This window comes from Vombatus ursinus, unplaced genomic scaffold (assembly GCF_900497805.2).
Source record: "Vombatus ursinus unplaced genomic scaffold, bare-nosed wombat genome assembly UNPS02011916.1, whole genome shotgun sequence".
NCBI lineage: Eukaryota > Metazoa > Chordata > Mammalia > Diprotodontia > Vombatidae > Vombatus > Vombatus ursinus.
In genome coordinates, this window is record NW_020951694.1 from 2,764,648 (window position 1) to 2,783,060 (window position 18,413).

An 18,413-nucleotide genomic window follows, 5' to 3' on the forward strand; every position below is an offset into this window, starting at 1 on the left:
GAATGAGGTTGTAGATCATGGGAATTCAGGTTGATAAATTTAGCAAGCTGGGTGTTTTTGAGGATGTCTACCTGCCAAAGTTTCCCAAATCTGAGAGTGAAGATTAGGGAAGAGTAGATTTTAAGGTATAGAACTTCTTAAGAAAGAATGGGATGAACTACAATCAGGATCTGGATAGGATGCTATACACAGATGGAGTCCACTTCAAAAGAGAAATGGTTACTGAGTGATAATAAAAGAGGGAAGGTCTTGAAGTGGTAATGAGGAATAAGATGGACCAAGATTCTGGTCTGGTGTGTTGGAGGCTATAAAAGATGCCCCGAGTACTTGATGGGTGATTCAATGTCTTCTAGGGAAAGCCAGACTTTTATTAGTACTAAAAGAGAGAAGAAAGGAAGAAGAAGAGGTCTAAGACAAAGGAAAGTTTAACAAGAGGATTTAAATTCCAGAGGGCTCAATTTAAGAGGACCAAGAAGGATAAGCGGAAACTAGGGTTTTCACAGTACATCAATGTCAAACAAATTCTTATAAGGAAATAATCAGTGTGGGCTAAGAAAGTTTCATGGTAGAGAAGAGATAGGTAAGACAAACTAAGACAGAATAAAGGCATTGAAGAGAAAGAAGGTATAAAACAAGTACATGAAAACAAGAAAAGCACAATGTATTTTCAGATGTGATAAAGTAGACCAACAATCCTTGAATAAAAGGCTAGAAATGTCTAACACGAGTTAAGCCCACAAAAAGACAACAGAGTCAAATTTTCAAATATACAATGAAACCTGGCTGAGGAGTTTAGACTTTACGTTCCAGGTAATGGGATAATAAAATCCAATCTGGAAGGTACTTCAGAAGTAACAAAGTCCTACTCATATCGGAAGCACAGCTCTCCTATAAAGAGTTCCCAAGAAGTGGTCATTCCCCAAATATCTCTAGAGATGTAACGCTCTCTCTTTAGGCAGCCCATTCAAACTTTTGGATAACTATATTTTTGAGTAAATTTTCCCTAAACTAAACTGAAGTCTGGCTGTTACTTATCACCAATTGGCCCTGTTTTGCAATGTGAGGCCAAGGGGTGCAACCCTAATCCTAACCCTCTTCTATGTAATGGTCATTTAAGTATTTGAAGATTAGTATCCTACACTTATGCTGGGGGTCTGTGTGATTTTGGTTTATTTTTTAATGTTTATATCTATTTCAATATAATTGGTTTCCCTTGTAATCATACGTATTTTATAATTTTTAAAATATTATTCCAAGGGGCCCTAGACTTCACCAGACTGCCAAAGAGGTCCATAACACATAAAAGATTAAGAACCCCTAACCTTAGTATTTTCTCCATGATAAACACTCCCAATTTCTTGAAATGATCATCATATGGCATGTTTTCCAGTCCTCTCATCATCTAGATTATACTTCTCTATATGAACTTGTTTTCCAATACCCTTCCCAAACTCTGGCAACCAGAAATGAATATGGTAGAGTCTAATCAGTGAAGAGAATAGCATAATAAAGAGCTTCCTCATTCTAGTGTCATACTTTTATTATTATGTGGATGCCATACACGTATTATTTATTAAGATTACATTAGCTTTTTTGTCTGTTATATTATATTGTTCATTCATATTGATTTTGCAGTCCATCAAAAGGTACACAGATAGTACTCTCCATGTTGGGGGTCTTTTTTACATGTACTTTTCTAAGAATGCATAATCTATTCCTTGGTGGTTGAATTTTTCAACCAAAGTGAAAGATTTTTACATCTGTCCCTACTAAACTTCATCCTATAAGATTTATTTGACCCACTGTTCATACCTGTAGTCTTTTGAATCCCAGTTCCCTCTTCAAAGATAAACCAAAGACGGTCGGCAAAGGCTAGATGTTTGTGTAACTTTTACCCTACACATGAACTTGCACTCTAACAGCCTCCAAAGTTGAGTCACTTCCCCTCTGTGGATCCCAGTTTTCTCATCTGTAAAATTAAGGGGCCAGATTAGATTCCCTTTAGAGCTCTAAGATTCTATGAAAAAGTGGGCAGGAGGTTGAAGCTACTGAATCCCAGGGTGCGACTTATATCACTTCTAAATAGGGATCTTCTTGCCTGCTCTTTGGTTAGTATTTGCTTCTAGCTTAGAGGTCATAGAGAAAAAATTATTAACAAAAACTGGGACAGAAGCCAATACTGATGATTTCCCTTCATCCTCATCTCTTTCCACTGTGAACATTCAGAATTGTGTGAAAAGTATTGGATTCTCCTTACTCTCAACAGTCCCAGAAGCATGTGCTGATTCTTCTTGAAAAGGGGGTACCCATCCACAGCTTTGTGTTCTTGCTCCATAGACCTAGAACAGAGTCACTGGCCACATTACAATTTGAGATCTCATGTCAGTCCTACCTTTCTTTGGAGTTATTTCCTTCTTTGTACAGTGAAGACACCCTCCTAACAAGGGAAGGAGAATAACTAACAAATAGTGGGAAATTCCTATATCATCCAGTATCAAAAAAACAAAAAACTGTTTTCTATTTCCTCTCCTTGAATTCTATCTGCTTTTTTGACAACTGGTCTCTTCAAAGATACTGAGGCAGTATCTCTTGTATGATAGTTTTTTTATTAAGCTATATACTACTCCAAGTACCATTACTTCCACTATCCTATATTAATATAATAACTTCTATTAACAAACTTCAGATTACTTGACATAAAGAAAACAATGGAGTAAAATGCTTTCCAGGATGGATAGCCTACTCTAGAGCTTACTTCTAATTCGAGTATACTTTTTCCTTCACTGACAGAGCTTACAGTTGGCCCAATTCAATTCAGTTCAACAAATATTTATCAAGTGCCTACTATGTGCAAAATATTATGCCAGGCACTATGGAGACAAATAGAAAAATAAAACAGTTTCTGCCCTCAAGGAGCTTACATTGTTCTGGGAGTGATAACACATACAAAGATCAGTAAATACAATTTATATACAAAGTAAATACCAACCAATTTCAAGAGGGAGAGAGCACCAACTGGGGGAGAATGAAAAAGGTCTTGTCTTCTAAAGAACCTAAGTTGAGCCTTGAAGGAAACTAGAAAATTTAAGAGGCAAGAGAGGAAGAGAAATCATGGTAGGGATTTGGGAGACCTACAAAAAGGCATGGAGAGAGACAAAATGTCATGCATAAGAAGCAGCCAGTAGCCGGTTTGACAGTAACAGAGAGTACATGAGGGGAGTGAAATAAGACTGGAAAGATAGGTGGGAGTCAGATTGTGTTGGGACTTTAAATGCTGAACAAATAATTCTCTATTTTATTCTAGAGGCAATAGGGAAGATTTTGAATAGAAGAATGAAATGGTCAGATACATGTTCTAGGAATATCAACCTGGCAGAAATGTTGAGCTCAGATTTGAAAGAGAAGAGAGACTAGAAGCAGGAAGCCCAATTAGAGGCCACTGCAACAGTTTAGACAAGAAGTAATGAGGGACTGATCTTTAAGAATATAGTTCCCTATATCTGAGTCTACAGGACTGTCCTATGGAGATAAGAGTGACACTACTCAATCAATACCTTTTTTAATATGAAACATTGCTTGAGACAGGACTGAAATTTCCATTTCTTAAAATAACTGTTTTGTATCATGTAAATTTGGTTACGTTGAATCATGTGAGCTCTTATTGAAGGCTTTCTCCACATTCATTTTTTCCAAGTAGAAATTGTTCAATATTCAACAAAGTGTGGTATTAAACTAAAAGCTTTCCCATATTAATTACATTAATCTAGTTTCTCTTTAGTATGAATTTTCTGGTGCTTAATAAAGACTGAGCTTCGACTAAAAGATTTCCCACATTCATTACACTCATAAGGTTTTTCTTTAGTATGAGTTCGCTGATGTTCAATAAGGTGAAAGATCCGATTGAAAGATTTCCCACATTCATTACATTTACAGGGTTTATCTCCAGTGTGTGTTTTCTGATGGTCATGAAACGTTGACTTATGCCTGAAGGCTTTCCCACATTCATTGCATTTGAAAGGTTTCTCTTCAGTATGGATTCTTTGATGTTGAACAAGATGTTTTCTCAGACTAAAAGCTTTGCCACATTGATCACATATATAGGGCTTCTCTTTGGTATGAATTATCTGATGTTTAATGAAAAGTGCACTTCGACTAAAAGCTTTCCCACATTCATTACATTCATAGGGTTTCTCTCCAGTATGAATTCTCTGATGTTCAACAAGACGGAAACGTCGACTGTATGATTTCCCACATTCATTACATTTGTAGGGTTTCTCTTTAGAGTGAATTACCTGATGTCCGGTGAGGTATGATTTCTTACAGAAAGCTTTCCCACATTCATTACATTTGTAAGGTTTCTCTGTAGTATGTATTCTCTCATGCTCAATGAGGCATGAGCTATTGCTAAACGCTTTCCCACACTGATTACACTCATATGGTTTTTCTCCAGTGTGTATTTTCTGGTGACGTAAAAGGCCTGAATTCCTAGTAAAGGATTTTCCACACTGATTACATTCATAGTGCTTTTCCCCAGTGTGAGTTCTCATGTGTTCAAGAAGTTGTGAACGGTGACTAAAACTCTTCATACATTTGTCACATTCATATGGTTTTTCTCCAGTATGAATTCTTTGATGGTCAATAAGGCGTGATTTGCGCCTGAAAGCCATACCACATTCATTACAGTCAAAAGGTTTCCCTCCACTATGGATTCTTTGATGGTGAAAAAGACTTGAACTATTCTTGAAAGCTTTTCCACACTCAGTACACCTATAGGATTTCTCTGAGTTATGACTTCTCTGATGCTCAGTAAGGTTCCAGGACCGCCTGAAAGCTTTTCCACATTCTTTACATACATATGGTCTCTCTCCAGTATGAATTCTTTTATGTTCAACAAGGTATGAATTACATATAAAACCTTTCCCACAATCATTACATTTATATGGTTTCTCTCCAGTATGAATTTTCAAATGCTGAAAAAAGCTCAAACTATTACTCAAAGTTTTCCCACATTCCTCACATTTATAGAGTTTTCCTCCTTTGTGAATATTATGATGTCGAAGGAGACTTGAGCTATTTATGAAAGCCTTCCCACATTCATCACATTTGTAGGGCTTTTCTCCAGTGTGTGCAATCTGATGCTGAAGAAGGCTTGAACTATTACTGAAAGCCTTTGCACATTCATTACATTTGTAGGGTTTCTCAATGGTATGAATTTTCTGATGTTCAATTAGGCCAGTGTTCTGTCGGAAGGCTCTTCCACATTTGTTACACCTATAAGGTTTCTCTCCAGTATGAATATTCTGGTGTTCAATAAGGGTTGATTTTCGCTTAAAGGTTTTCCCACATTCATTACAGGAAAATGGTCTCTCTCCAGTATGAATAACTTGATGTCGAATCAGATCATAACTCCGGTTAAACCTTTTCCCACATTCATAACATTCATAGAGACCTGGTCCACTGTGAAGGTTCTGGTGTTGAGTAAGGTGTGCCACAGAAATAAAGCTTTCTCCACACTTTTGACAATCATAAGCTTCTTCTTTAGTTTGGAATACTTTAAGTCCAACTATGGCTGAGTTCTGACTGAAAGAATTCCCATATTCATTAAATAAGGGTGGTTGTTCTTCTGTGTGCAATAATTGATAATTATTATCTAACATTTCCTGCTTCAAAGTTGTCTCTTCATGCGTGGTCCTGGTCTCACCACCTGACATAATAAACAGAAAATGCAAATGTCACCTAATTCTTGTGCTTAAAGTGAAGGAAACTGAAAAAGGGTCAAGAGTACAACTCACATATAAATATGAATAGGACCCAAACCAATTCATAATTTGTATGGGTAGTCAAAGATGTCTTTTGAATCTTAACTTTGATCTAGTTCTACTTGACATATTACTTTGTCCATTAGTGGTCACAGAATTCATAGGTTTCACCTTCATAGCAGCCACATATAGACAAGGCTACTTAAAGTAGCTATAAACACACCCATCATCCAAAATTTCTTCAAGATCCCCATAGAGCTTCCCACACCACCTTCCTAATCTACTTTCCCATGCTTCCACTGGCTCTATCAAACACAAAATAATAGATGTACAATTAGAAGGTCTTTAGAGGTCATCTAGCCCACCCCCATTAATTTTATAGAAGAAGAAACTGAGGTCCAGAGATATTAAATGATTTTCCCAAAACTATACAGGGTATAAGTGGCAGAGTCAAGATTAAAGACAGCTATACTCCCCTACCTCTTCTCCAGGCTAAACACCCCAAGTTTCTTCAACTCATCTCCAGTCTTCACCAACCTGGTTGGCTTCCTCTGGACAGCTTGCCAACATTCTCCCTAAAATATGGTGCCAGAACTGAATAATACAATAAATATGCCTTCCTATATAGATCTGTGTTTCAGGCAGAAGAATATCTGAGGATAAAGGATGGTAACGGTAATCTATCTGAGTCTAAGGAACCCTTGATGGGTAGCACAGAATAGTGAGTAAAAGGGAAAGTGAGTTAGTTGAAAGACTTCTCTAGGAGTTGGGGACAAAGGTAGACCTGCTGCTCAGAAACTCAGAATAAAACTGGTAGTAAGAGCTAAGGAATTAGATGAGAGCTCCTGCTTCCTCATGAGGCCTGAGAATGTTAAGGAAAATGTAGTTTGAATTAGGGCATAAGCAAGGGGACACTAGAAAGAGAATACAAATACCTCTAGGAATAGTAGGGGAAAGGTTGTAGTCCAGGAATATGCTGAATTCATGTATATGGATTATTATATTGTTAAAACTTCCTCAATTGGACAAAGCTGGACTCTATTTACTCCATATGTTTATGACTGCCAACCTGTATGCAGTTGCAATACTTAAATGTCTCTGATCAGCTGGCAGTGACTAAGATTCTTCCTTCCTCTCCCTCCTTACTCAGTTCCCTGAAACTTGGCCTACTTCTCCATCTACAATCCAAGCACTGAACCCTCTAGTATCCTTTCACAGTTCTAACAGAGAAGGGGGATAGGAGAGTGTTACGGAGGAGGAAAGGTGGAAGAGATCAATGATAGTATATCAAAAATACCATAAAAAAAACTAAGAATGTGAGAAAGAAGGTAAAATGCAAAGAATTTAGGAACCACATAAAAATGAAAATGAAAAGACAACATTTTGAGGTACAAATAAATGAACTAGTGGGGAAACTGTTCTAATAAATGAACTGGTTGAAAGAAAGCCTAAATCTTAATATGAGAATTTTATAAGCCCAAGAGAGAAAAATGTGATACAGACAACTGGTTTGGAAATCATCCAGGTAAGATGTCAAGATCTACTGGTAGATACCAATCTACTAGTCCAGGAGTTCTCCTTTGTAGTGGCAGTATCTGATCATGAGCAATTTGTATGCTAAGTAGGACAGGAGAGAAAAAAGCTCAGCTGAGCTATGGCTCATGACTTGTACTTCAAACCCCATCTCAAAAATATGAATTACCCATCCCCAAAAACCCACTTAAACCTTCAAACATTCCACTGAGGTTAAACATAGACATATTTAGAAAAGTCAAGAAAAAAGGGGGGTGGAGGAAGAGGGATAATATTTACCTGACATCTCCCTCTCTCCTCATTTCATGATTCAAAGCATTTTTTAAATCTGATAAGCCACTAGCCCCAGCATTGTAGAGCAAAACAAGTACAGCAAAGCACATATGAGAAACCCAGCATCTTGGATTCTGATGCAAGAGACTTCCACAGCAACTGGTCCAACTGATTCTGCAAATTCTATAAATCAATATTAAATTATGCCCAAAAGTCAAAATCTCCTCATGCCTACCAACTTATCTCATTATGAGGCATAAACCCCCAAACAGTCAAATGACAGAAAGATCTTTCTTGTTTATGTGTATATGTTTATACATAAGCCATACACACACATGCACACCCATACACACATACTCATATCCACAAACCACACACAGCATTCATAAAAGCACTACTATAAAGCACTATAAAAGCTACTATAAAGCTAAAACCTGGAAACAAAATCAGTATCCATCACCTGGGAAATGGCTTAACAAACTGTGGTATATGAATACATGGTAAATTGTGCCATAAGAAATAAAAAATAACCAGAATTACAGGAAGACTTTTATGAAGTAATGGGACAAAGTGAAGAGAGCAAAACCAAGAGACACAATGGTCACAATAAAGTAAATGATAACCCTCCAAAGCAGTCAAACACTGATGAATTTTAAAGAACAATCTCAGTCCTAGAGAAATGAAAAGTAAACATTTCCCTGCTCCCAATAAACACGTTGGGACTACAGCTATGTATAGTCAGATGCCAAGGTCTCCCACTGCATCCAAGGCCATCTCCTGTCGTCCCAACCTATATCTTGCCACTGGACCCAGATGGCTCAGGAAGAAAAAGTGAGGCTAGTGTCTTTGCACAACCCTCCTGTGCTTAAATCCAATTCACTTGCAGTCATGGTATCACCTCCCTGATGATGTTGTCCTCTTCTATTACAAGGAAGGATTTAATGGAGGGAGGAGGTTTAAGGGGAGATAATTGTAGTAAAAATCCAAAAATAATCAATTAGGGTCGTAGAATAGGGATAATGCAATACATCTCCTCCCTCAAGGCAGAAAGATAAGGAACCTGTAAGGCAGAATATTGTATGCAATGTAGGACACAGTCTTTGTATTAGATGTTTTTATTTAACCATTCTGGTTGCAAGCAAGGGTTTAATGAGCATAAAGCAAAAAAAACAAAAATAAAAACAAAAACTGAATCAACAAAACCTTTTTAATGCAAAAAGCTATTTTAGGGGCAGCTAGGTGCAGAGAATAGAGCAAGGCCCTGGAGTCAGGAGGACCTTAGTTCAAATCAGGCCTTAGACACATAACACTCACTAACTGTGTGACTGTGGGCAAGTCACTTAACCCCAACTGCCTCACCAAAAAAAAAAAAAAAAAAAAAAAGGTATTTTAACGGTGTAGGAGGGTGGTAAAGAAGACTAGGAATGAGGAGAGGGGAAGAAAGAACAGATATCAGAGAAAATATAATGCTAAAGACAATAGATTTGGGGAAGAAGAGAAGGAATTCCAGGTTTCAGGCACCTCCTAGGACACTAACTGTTCTTAGATTTACAGTCAAATATAAAAACACATATAGAATTCATAAGAAAAAAAAAAAGAAATATTCACAGGGCAAGGTCAATTGACTGAAATTGACTGTAGTTCTCCCAGTGTTCCAGTGGGCAAGGTCTTCAGGGCAAACAATGCTGCTGAAGGGATTTCATCAGCAGAGGAAACTAATAGTGTGAGAACCTTTCCACTTAACAGAAAGCAACTGTCTTAAGACCTAGTATAAGTCCTAAGGAATTACCCAGGCACGAAGAGTAACTTGTATAGGGTCATACAAGTAGCAAATTTCAGAGCACAGGTTTAAACCCAGTTCTCCCGGACTCAAAGCCCAGAATTCACTCCACAACGCTGCTGTGTTGTAGACAAAACTGACCCTTCCGTTCTGCTGATTTTTTAAAAAGATTTTGTGCATGAAGGTAGCTGAAGTACAGAGATGCAGCCACATCTAAGGACCTGGTTATATGACTGATTGACCATCCTTTGGGACTAGAATCAGGAGCTGCAGTATCTTCTATGTCTGCCTGTGCTTATACTATCCGAAGGGTTGTTGTTGTTTGTCTTTCATTCTCAAAGAGGATTGCTGCATCAGAAAGGTGATGCCATGATTTGCAAGTGAATTAGATTTAAGTGATGGAGGGCTGTGCAAAGTCAACAGCCTATCAGTGGGAACTCTCGTATTATATTTTTAAAAAATCACTACCCATGGGATACTCTAGAACTGAGGGCAGCACCTGTCTTCATGGGACCCAAACCAAAACTGAGGAAGTCAAGTTGCGGGGAGGGGAGACTGGTACCTCATCAACATTACAACTCCTGCCTCTCTGAAACAATTCTAGAATACCTTCCCTTTTCATCTCTCCCCTCATGTGGAATTTATTGTAATGAGATTTAACCTATATGTGCCCTGGGACTACATTACATATATTTTTATTTTTAAAACTTTATTGTATTTGCTTAGGTTAATATTAAAATAAGCTTGTTTCCTAGCTAGAAGAATCACTAGGTGTGAGATTAATACCTCAACCTCTCAGAATCTCAGCACCCCAAGGTAGGCACACTAGTGAAACCCAAGGAAGGTGAGCCTGAACTACCATTGCATGGCCAGGAGCCAAACATTGCTCAAGGAACTCCCAGTGCTTAACCAGTGAAAGTGAACAGTCATAGGTCCACTTAACAGAATGGGTTTGGAAGCCTCTCCTCACTTCCCCTTCTTCCCTGGTACTTGACAGAAAACTGACACCATCTATCATCACAGGTCCCTTGAAGGTGGGACCCCCATCAAAGTCAAATAGTACAATTTCTCCGTTCTTTGGCTAACAAACTCTAACCTCCTTCTCTATGAACAGCAGTGATTCAAAGTCACCAGCTGCCTATGGAAAAAACACCCTCATTTTGTACTATCACTTTTTTCTCTCTCATCTCCATCCTTGGCACCCTCCTGTCACCATCCTACCCTCCTGGATAGGATCTTCATTCTGCTCTGCCCTTCCTTTCCATTTACCTCTGGAATCCCCATTCTACTGATAAATTTCCATTTCTTCAACCTCAATGGCTCTGACCCACAGCCAAACAGAATAACTGTAATTTTGATCTTACCATCCCCCATGAGATCTCTACCGCCACAATCCAGAACACTGGAATTCCACTCTCACATTAGTCTCCTATCCTATCACTCACTGTCTCACTCTTCCTAAATCTGTTTTCACCTCATTAAAAGGGATTTAATCCAAACAGGATAGCAAGGTATATCAAAGACATTCAGCTAAGCTGCCACACTCTTGGCACTCATACCACATAGAGACAGGCAGACAGACAGACACACACCACCACCACCACCACCACCATCACCACGGCCTCCATTACCTCATTTCCCATCACATTAAATATTCACTCATGTATTCCAAAACAATTATTAAGAGCCTACTATGTGCAAAGCACTGAGGGTTACAAAGATGAAAAACAATCCAATCCAAAACAAACAGTGGTTTCTATTTAAAGACAATATTGCTTGAGGCATTATTTCCTACTCTAAAATTACTTTTTTCTGTTATTTCCCAATGATACTTCCCAATAACAAAAGATCCCTCCCATGTAAACAATAGTTAAGCAAAATAAATCAACATATGCTTTATTCCACATCTTTATGTAACCACCTCTCTGATAAGAGGCAATAGGTAAGTTTCACTGACAGCCATCTGAAGTCATGATTGGTCACTGCATTGATCAGAGATCTGAAGTCTTTCACCATTGTTTTCCTTTATATTAGTATTCCCACTCATTTCTCAATCCCTTTCAGTCTGGTTTCTGACTCTTACCACTTGACTGAAACTCTTTTCTCCAAAATTACCAGCAACCTCTTTTAACTGCTAAGTTTGATGGCCTTTTCTTCAGGCAGCTAAGTGGCATAGTCCATAGAGGGTCTGACGTCGGGAAGACCTGAGTTAAAATCCAGCTGTAGACACTTAGCAACTGTGTGACCCTGGGCAAGTCACTTAATCTGTCTGCCTCAGTTTTCTTAACTGTAAAATGGGGATAATAATAGCATCTGCCTCCCAGGGAGAAGTGAGAATTAAATGAAATAAAATTTGTATAACATTTAGCAGAATTCTTGGTAAATGGTAGGCATTTAATAAATGCTTATTTCTTTCCTTTTTCCTTTTGTCTTTCTCCTTTTTTTTCTTTTGTCCTTATCCTTAAGCATTGTGAAGCGGAGGGCAAGAAGTTTCATTGAAATGGTACTAGTTTTCTCTGCAGCTTTTGACCCTTCTGATCATTCCTAAATACTCTTTTTTAAGGGTCTTTTTCTAGTTCTCTTCCTACCTGTCTATGACTAGCCCTCAGGATATTTTGTTGGATGCCAGTTAACTAGGTGCATCCCTACCCATCAAGATTACATCCTGAGACTACTTCTCTCATCACACCATCTCAGCAATCTCATCCATACCCAAGAGTCCAATTATTATCTCTATGTAGATGTTTCCTCAAAACTGAATGAGCTCCAGTTACCACCAATGAACTTCTGGACATTTCCATCTGGATGCCTTGTGGGTATCTCAAATCCAACATGTCTAAACAGAATGTTTTCTTCCCCCATCTAAACTCTCCCTTCTTCCAAAGCTCTATTTTTGTTGAAAAACACCATCCTTCTAGTTACCCACGTTTGAAACCTAGGAGTCATCTTTGACTCTTTCCTATCCTGATCACACACTTCCAATAGCTAATCAACTGCAAAATCTTGTTGATTCTAACTCTACAACATCTCTTACTTCCATCTCCTTCTTTCCACTCACCAAGCTACCATCCTACCATTCAGAGGCTAAGTGACTCACCCATGGTCATACGGATGAAAAAATTCAGTGTCAGGATTTGAGGCCCTCTTCCTGATCTTCCTGACCCCCTCTCCAGGACTTTAAGCTCTCACTGCCTCACCTCTCTATGAAGCCTTTCCCAATCCCCGTCATTGCTAGAATTATCTCCTTCCTCAAAATATGCTGTACTGATCAATCTGTGTACTTATTGTATCCTCACCTAGGAGAATGTTTTCCACTTGGTCTTTGTATCCCCATCACCTAGCACAATGCTTGCACACACAAGCCACTTAATAAATGCTTGCTGAATTAAAATGTAAAAAAAAAAAATTACTATTTTCTTCAAAGCTTTCTTGAGAAGAAAGCAATCTATAAACCCTAAACTGCTATATAAATGTGAGCTATTATTTCTAAATAACATACTGGCTGGGAAGGGGAGTGGAACGATCCAGAATTTAAAACCATGTAAGAATATTAATATTAGTTTAAATCGTAAACTTTCACCCAACATGAATTCATGGTTTAGTTGGCTTTGGTGGAGGTATGCATGCCCTACACAAAACCTTTGATTTCACCAGTACAGGGAGCTGCCAGTGAGGAAATTCTCTCTACAAATGTCAGTAAATGTTTTGAAATTTATAGTCTACAAGAGTTTCCTGGGTCACTGAGAAACTAAATGATTTGCCCAAAGTCACAAAGCCAGTATGTATCAGAGCAACATTATAAAGGCCAGCTCTCTACTCACCACCCAGGTAGTCTCTCTTTAGCCAAAATAAATAAAACCTCAAATATTACTTTATTTCTCAAAACAAACATATTATAAGGAACAATGAGAAATAATTCCTAATTAGTATTATAAAAATTTTAAGTTAAAGGTTAATATTGCCTTAACGTCAACTACAAAGTTGTTCACACCAAGGTAAGATATATGTTAAAGGCTATGTGATCTAAGCTAAAACCTACTAGAAACAAAGTTCATTATATAAATTAATATCTATAAAGAGACACAGACAGGAGGGAAAAAAACAACAGAATAGATTCTACTTCTTACCATTCTGTAGCAGCAGGTGGGGCTCCAGGGTCACACATTCAGACTCATCTGTCACAGGCTGGAGTTGGAATCTCTTCGACTCCCATTCTGTCTGAGTCAAAATCTCTTGTCCAGGTGCCAGATCCAAGGTCTGTGGACAGTTAACATCATAGCAGAATTAAGTTGAGTTTAGTAGGTAATTACTATGGAAGCTTAAAATTAAAAAACATCAACAGGATTCAAAATATTCTACCCCTTTGGTACTTTCATAATAATCTTGTGTACCTGGGATGTGGTGGACTTGTCATCACAACGCCTGGGATCAAACCCCAGCTAGGCCACTCTTTACCTTGGTAATCCTAAGCAAGCCATTTTACCTCCAAAATGATAGAGTTGAACAAGATGACCTGAGGTACTCTCCAGCTCTAAATCCTACAATCCAATAGATTTTACCCTAATGTTGTATGTGCCTCACCTCCAGTAGATCATGAACTCCTTGAAAGCATGGATTATGTCTGAATTATCTCCTTCCTGGTTCCTTTCAGAATTCTTGATTTGTTTGTTGAATTTGTTTTTTGGAGACAGGATCAGGAACCTGAAGTTTGGTTTGTTTTCCAAGGTAACAGGAAGATGAAATAATATAAAAATCCCTAGACCCTCTCTAACCAGGCACTGATTAGAGATTAATGTTTGGAATGATAGAAGAAAAAAATGAATTACTTACCTTATCATAAGGGCAAGAAAAAAACTTGAAATTCCCAGTCCTATTTCGTGATTCCTGATCAATACATAACACATAAAGTGCAGATACCTTGAAATCAACTTTGGTTCATTTCACCTCTTTATCTCCTTCATTCTGTGGGCTTTGTTCAGCAAAGCTCTCTCCTCTATGTTCCTTCTTCCATTTCTACTGCCATCATTCTAGACCAGTTCTATATCATCTCATTCCTGGATTACTTTTGTGTATCCTAACCAGTCTCCATGCCTCCTATCTCTAATCCACTGGACATTCTACCACTGCTTTCATACCATTCAATACAAACTTTTAACGTCTCCCAAAATACTTATACAATGTTTAAACTCCTCAGTTTGGGGCCCTACAAAAATAATCTGGCTTCACTGTATATAGGCCACCTTATCATTACTCAACAGAACCCTCTGTTCCATTCGAGGCCTGTTGATTCATTGTACAACAAAATCACCATAATTATAGCTGTTTCTGTTATTGTGCTTATCCATATTTTACTTTTTATTCTATACCCACCTCCTCTAAGAATCATACACCAGTTCACAATATTTTCTCCATTCTCTGAAATCCTGGTAGCCTTTATTGTCTGTTACTCAATTTGGCGAAGGATTATGTAAAATACTGCATCTATTTTATGTGTTGTGTCTTGTTTCAGTAATAGAAATTATTAGTAATATTATTCTGGTCCCCCCCACAGCTCTTAGCATGGCGCTTAACAAAGGGTGTGCACTCTCTACTAATTTATTGGACTTCCTTAGAAATTAAAATCTGATACTCAAAAGCCCATGCATATACACTCAACAAATTCACCTATGATGCTAAAGATTTCATTTGGAGGCCCGGATGCTCCATGAACATGTTCCCTATCCACCTGAGGTGGGGGTGATGAGGGGGCAAAGAACCTAAAGAAAAAAATGGCTTAAACAGCAAGAGTCATACCACAGCAGCTAACCCAGGACCACACCTGATGGACTCCTTCCTTCTCGGGATCCAGGGTTTGGGGAACTAGGGCCGCCACCTCCCTTGAATTTGCTGCCATCAAGCCTGCTCTGGCTTGGAGTTTGTGCGGGGTGAAATCAAACTGAAGTCTCCTCACTATCTTATCCTGGAGTTTCCAAGTGTGCTGGAGATCTGGGAGAGATAAGTGTATCAACAAAACTGTGTCACACAGACAGACACACACACACAACCACATGTCTCCATTCCTCTCACCACCATCACTACAACTCCCCCCTCATCACCCACACTAGGGTAAGCACTGGGCTTTTTAGTTGAGGCTCAAGACCGATGCCCCAAATTGCCACGAAGGAACTTAAGAACCGTACCCCGAATTGCCACGGGGTCACGGCTTAAGAATGTATGTACCCCGCTCTGCCAGGATGCCCGGAGAATTCCACCTGTAAGGCGCCAGCTGCAATGGCAGGGATGGCGGATTAGGGGTGACTCCGGCTGGATGCCCGGGGAGGGAATTAGGAATTTGAGGGCGTGGTCCCGTAGGTAAGGCCATCCTTGGCTTTGACAGGCAGACTTAGGTTTTCATTCCTTAGAGGGACGAGCCGGCCAAGAGCCGGGTCAAAGGTGCTCCTCTCTGCCGAGGTTCCCCGCTGCCTTCGGAGGCTTTAAGTCTCGTGCCCCGCCCTCTCCCGATCCGCCCTCGCAGCTCCCGCCCGCAGTGACCGGGGAACCTTCGCCCCTCCGGCCGGGGGCTCCTCTGCCTCGAGCTCCGGGGGTCCCCAGGGCCAAGGCACCGCCACCCCCAACTCCCGCCCCCGGGGCTTGCAAGCACAGCATCCGCCCTCAGGCCCGCCCCCAGCGGCTACAGTTTCCTCCCTACTTGGACCCTGCAAGCGGACTCAATCCGTAATTCTGGACACAGGCCACGTGCACCGAGAAAGTCACATAGGCCGGAAGCGTGTGTGGGGTGGGGTGTCATTATTTGTGTTCCAACAGCCGAAAGGGTCCACTCTCCTAGCTGCACTTCCGGTGCCTCTCTGGGATTTTGGGAGGCTCCGCATATCGTTGGTTTAGCGAACCAAAGAGAAAAGCCGGAGATTGCTTTAAATGACTAGCCTGGGGTGACAAGCAGAGCCTCAATTGAAACACAAGTCATTTCACCAAACTTGGCTATTTTCCCAGGATCTCATGCGGTCGTCCCCTCTTTGACCTTTGCTCTAGCAACTTTGTGTTATATCTGTAGAGACCTCTGATTCACAAATGATTACCAAGTCAGTAACAAAATGCTTGCTACCTTACATATGATCAATTTCATTTTTTAAAAAATTATTCAGAACAAACCATGTCTAGCACCTTGTGATTCATTTCGCAAATTTTTAAAATATTCTTATAAATTTGGCAGACATTAACATGAACATTTCCCCATACAAAAACCAGAAAGATGTAACAGTAGTAGTAGTAGCAGTAGTAGTAGTAGTAGTAGTTAACATTTATATATTGCCTTCTATGTGCCAAGGACTGTGCTAAGTGTTTACAAATTCATTTGCTCCTCATAGTAACTCTGGGAATAGGTACTGTTATCCCATTTTACAGTTGGGAAACTGAGGCAAACAGGTTAAGTGAATGAATTAGGTAACTATTGCAGCTATTTTAAAGAATATAAAAAAATTCACAACACTGGTCTGCTTCTGTGTCTCCTGAGCATCCTGCTCTTTTGTGTATCTAAAAGTATTTTTCATTGCTTCTCTTTTCCTTCTCTTCATCTTCTTTTTTTAATATTAATATCATTACTCCACCACTTTCTCCCTGCCCACATAAAAACCCACCCTTTTAATAAGTTCAATAAATCATAGCAAATCCATGTGATGTTGAGGTATGAAAATATATGTCTCATTCTATGTCTCTAGTCCATTTCCTCTTTGCCAAAAGATGAGAAGGTTGTATAATCATCAGTTTTCTGGAGTAATGATTAATTATTGCCTTAATCATAACTCTTGCTTCACTTCACTCTACATCAGTTCATGCAAATCCTCCCAGGGGTCTCTGACTCTTTCCCTTTCATAGATTCTTGTGCTCAATAATATTTCATTACATTCATATGCTATAATTTGTTCAGACATTCCCCATCTACATACAGCTTGTTTGTACATAGTTGTTTACATGTTATCGTCCCCAGTAGACTGTGAGCTCCTTGAGAATAGAGACCATCTTACCTTTCTACTACCAACACTTACTTAACACAGTACCTGGTACCTGGTGCATGGTAGGATGCCTTATAAATGTTTATTGACTAACTAATTGACTAATGCAAAACCTCTTTGTTTCCAGGACTTTGCTACTACCAAAAAAAAAAAGTATCACTTTTTTTTTTTAATATTTCCCACTTTCTTTGATCATTTTGGGGAATATGCACAGTTTGGTGAATTTTAGATTGCAGTCCCAAATTGCTTCCCAGAACGACTGGACCAATGGATGCATTAGTGTGCTTTTCCTTCCATAAGCCCTGCAATACATGTCTTTTACCTTCTTTGTTATCTTTGCTAAGCTAAGCTAAGTCCGAGTTTAACAGAGGACCCTCAAAGTTGTTTTAGTTAGCGTTTCTTTTATTAGTAGTAATTGGGGCATTTTTACATATAGCTATTGAAAATCTAGTCTTTCTTCTTTTGAGAACTGCCTGTCATATCCTTGACCTTTTTATTTATTGGGAAATGCTTCTTGTTCTAATAATATCAATGCCTTATACATCTTGGATATCAGAACTTTATCACAAAAATTTGCTTCAAAGACTTTTTTTGCCACTGAACTGTTTTCCTTTTAATTCTCACTTTTTGTTCTTAGATTTTGTTTATGCAAAACCTTTTCAATTTTATATAATCAAAATTTATCTCCTGTGATCCTCTGTATCTCTTATTTGGTCAATATTTCTTCTATCAATAGTTATAAAGGATAACTATTTTACTGCTCCTCTAATTTATTTATGATATAGTTTTTATACCTAAACCCTATATATATATATATGTATATAATATTTAAGTCCTATATGTATTTGACATATATGAGTGTTCAAGGAGGACTAGCACCTTTGGTGTAATGGCTTGCTGAGCCTTTGGTATCCACCTGATTCATACAACTCTCACCTGTGACTCCAAGAAGCTGTAGCATGTACAGCAGCTACAGCCCAGTAAACCATCTTGGCAGACAAGCTAAACTAGGTTGAGGGATCTCAAACCTGTAGGTGAGTTAATAGAGTGTCTACCCCA

General features: G+C 39.0%; 1 pseudogene; it reads right to left on the reverse strand.

Moving 5' to 3' along the window:
* Positions 1-1,522: 1,522 nt before the first annotated feature.
* LOC114039362 overlaps positions 1,523-18,413 on the reverse strand; it is a 49,014-nt pseudogene continuing 32,123 nt past the window's right edge.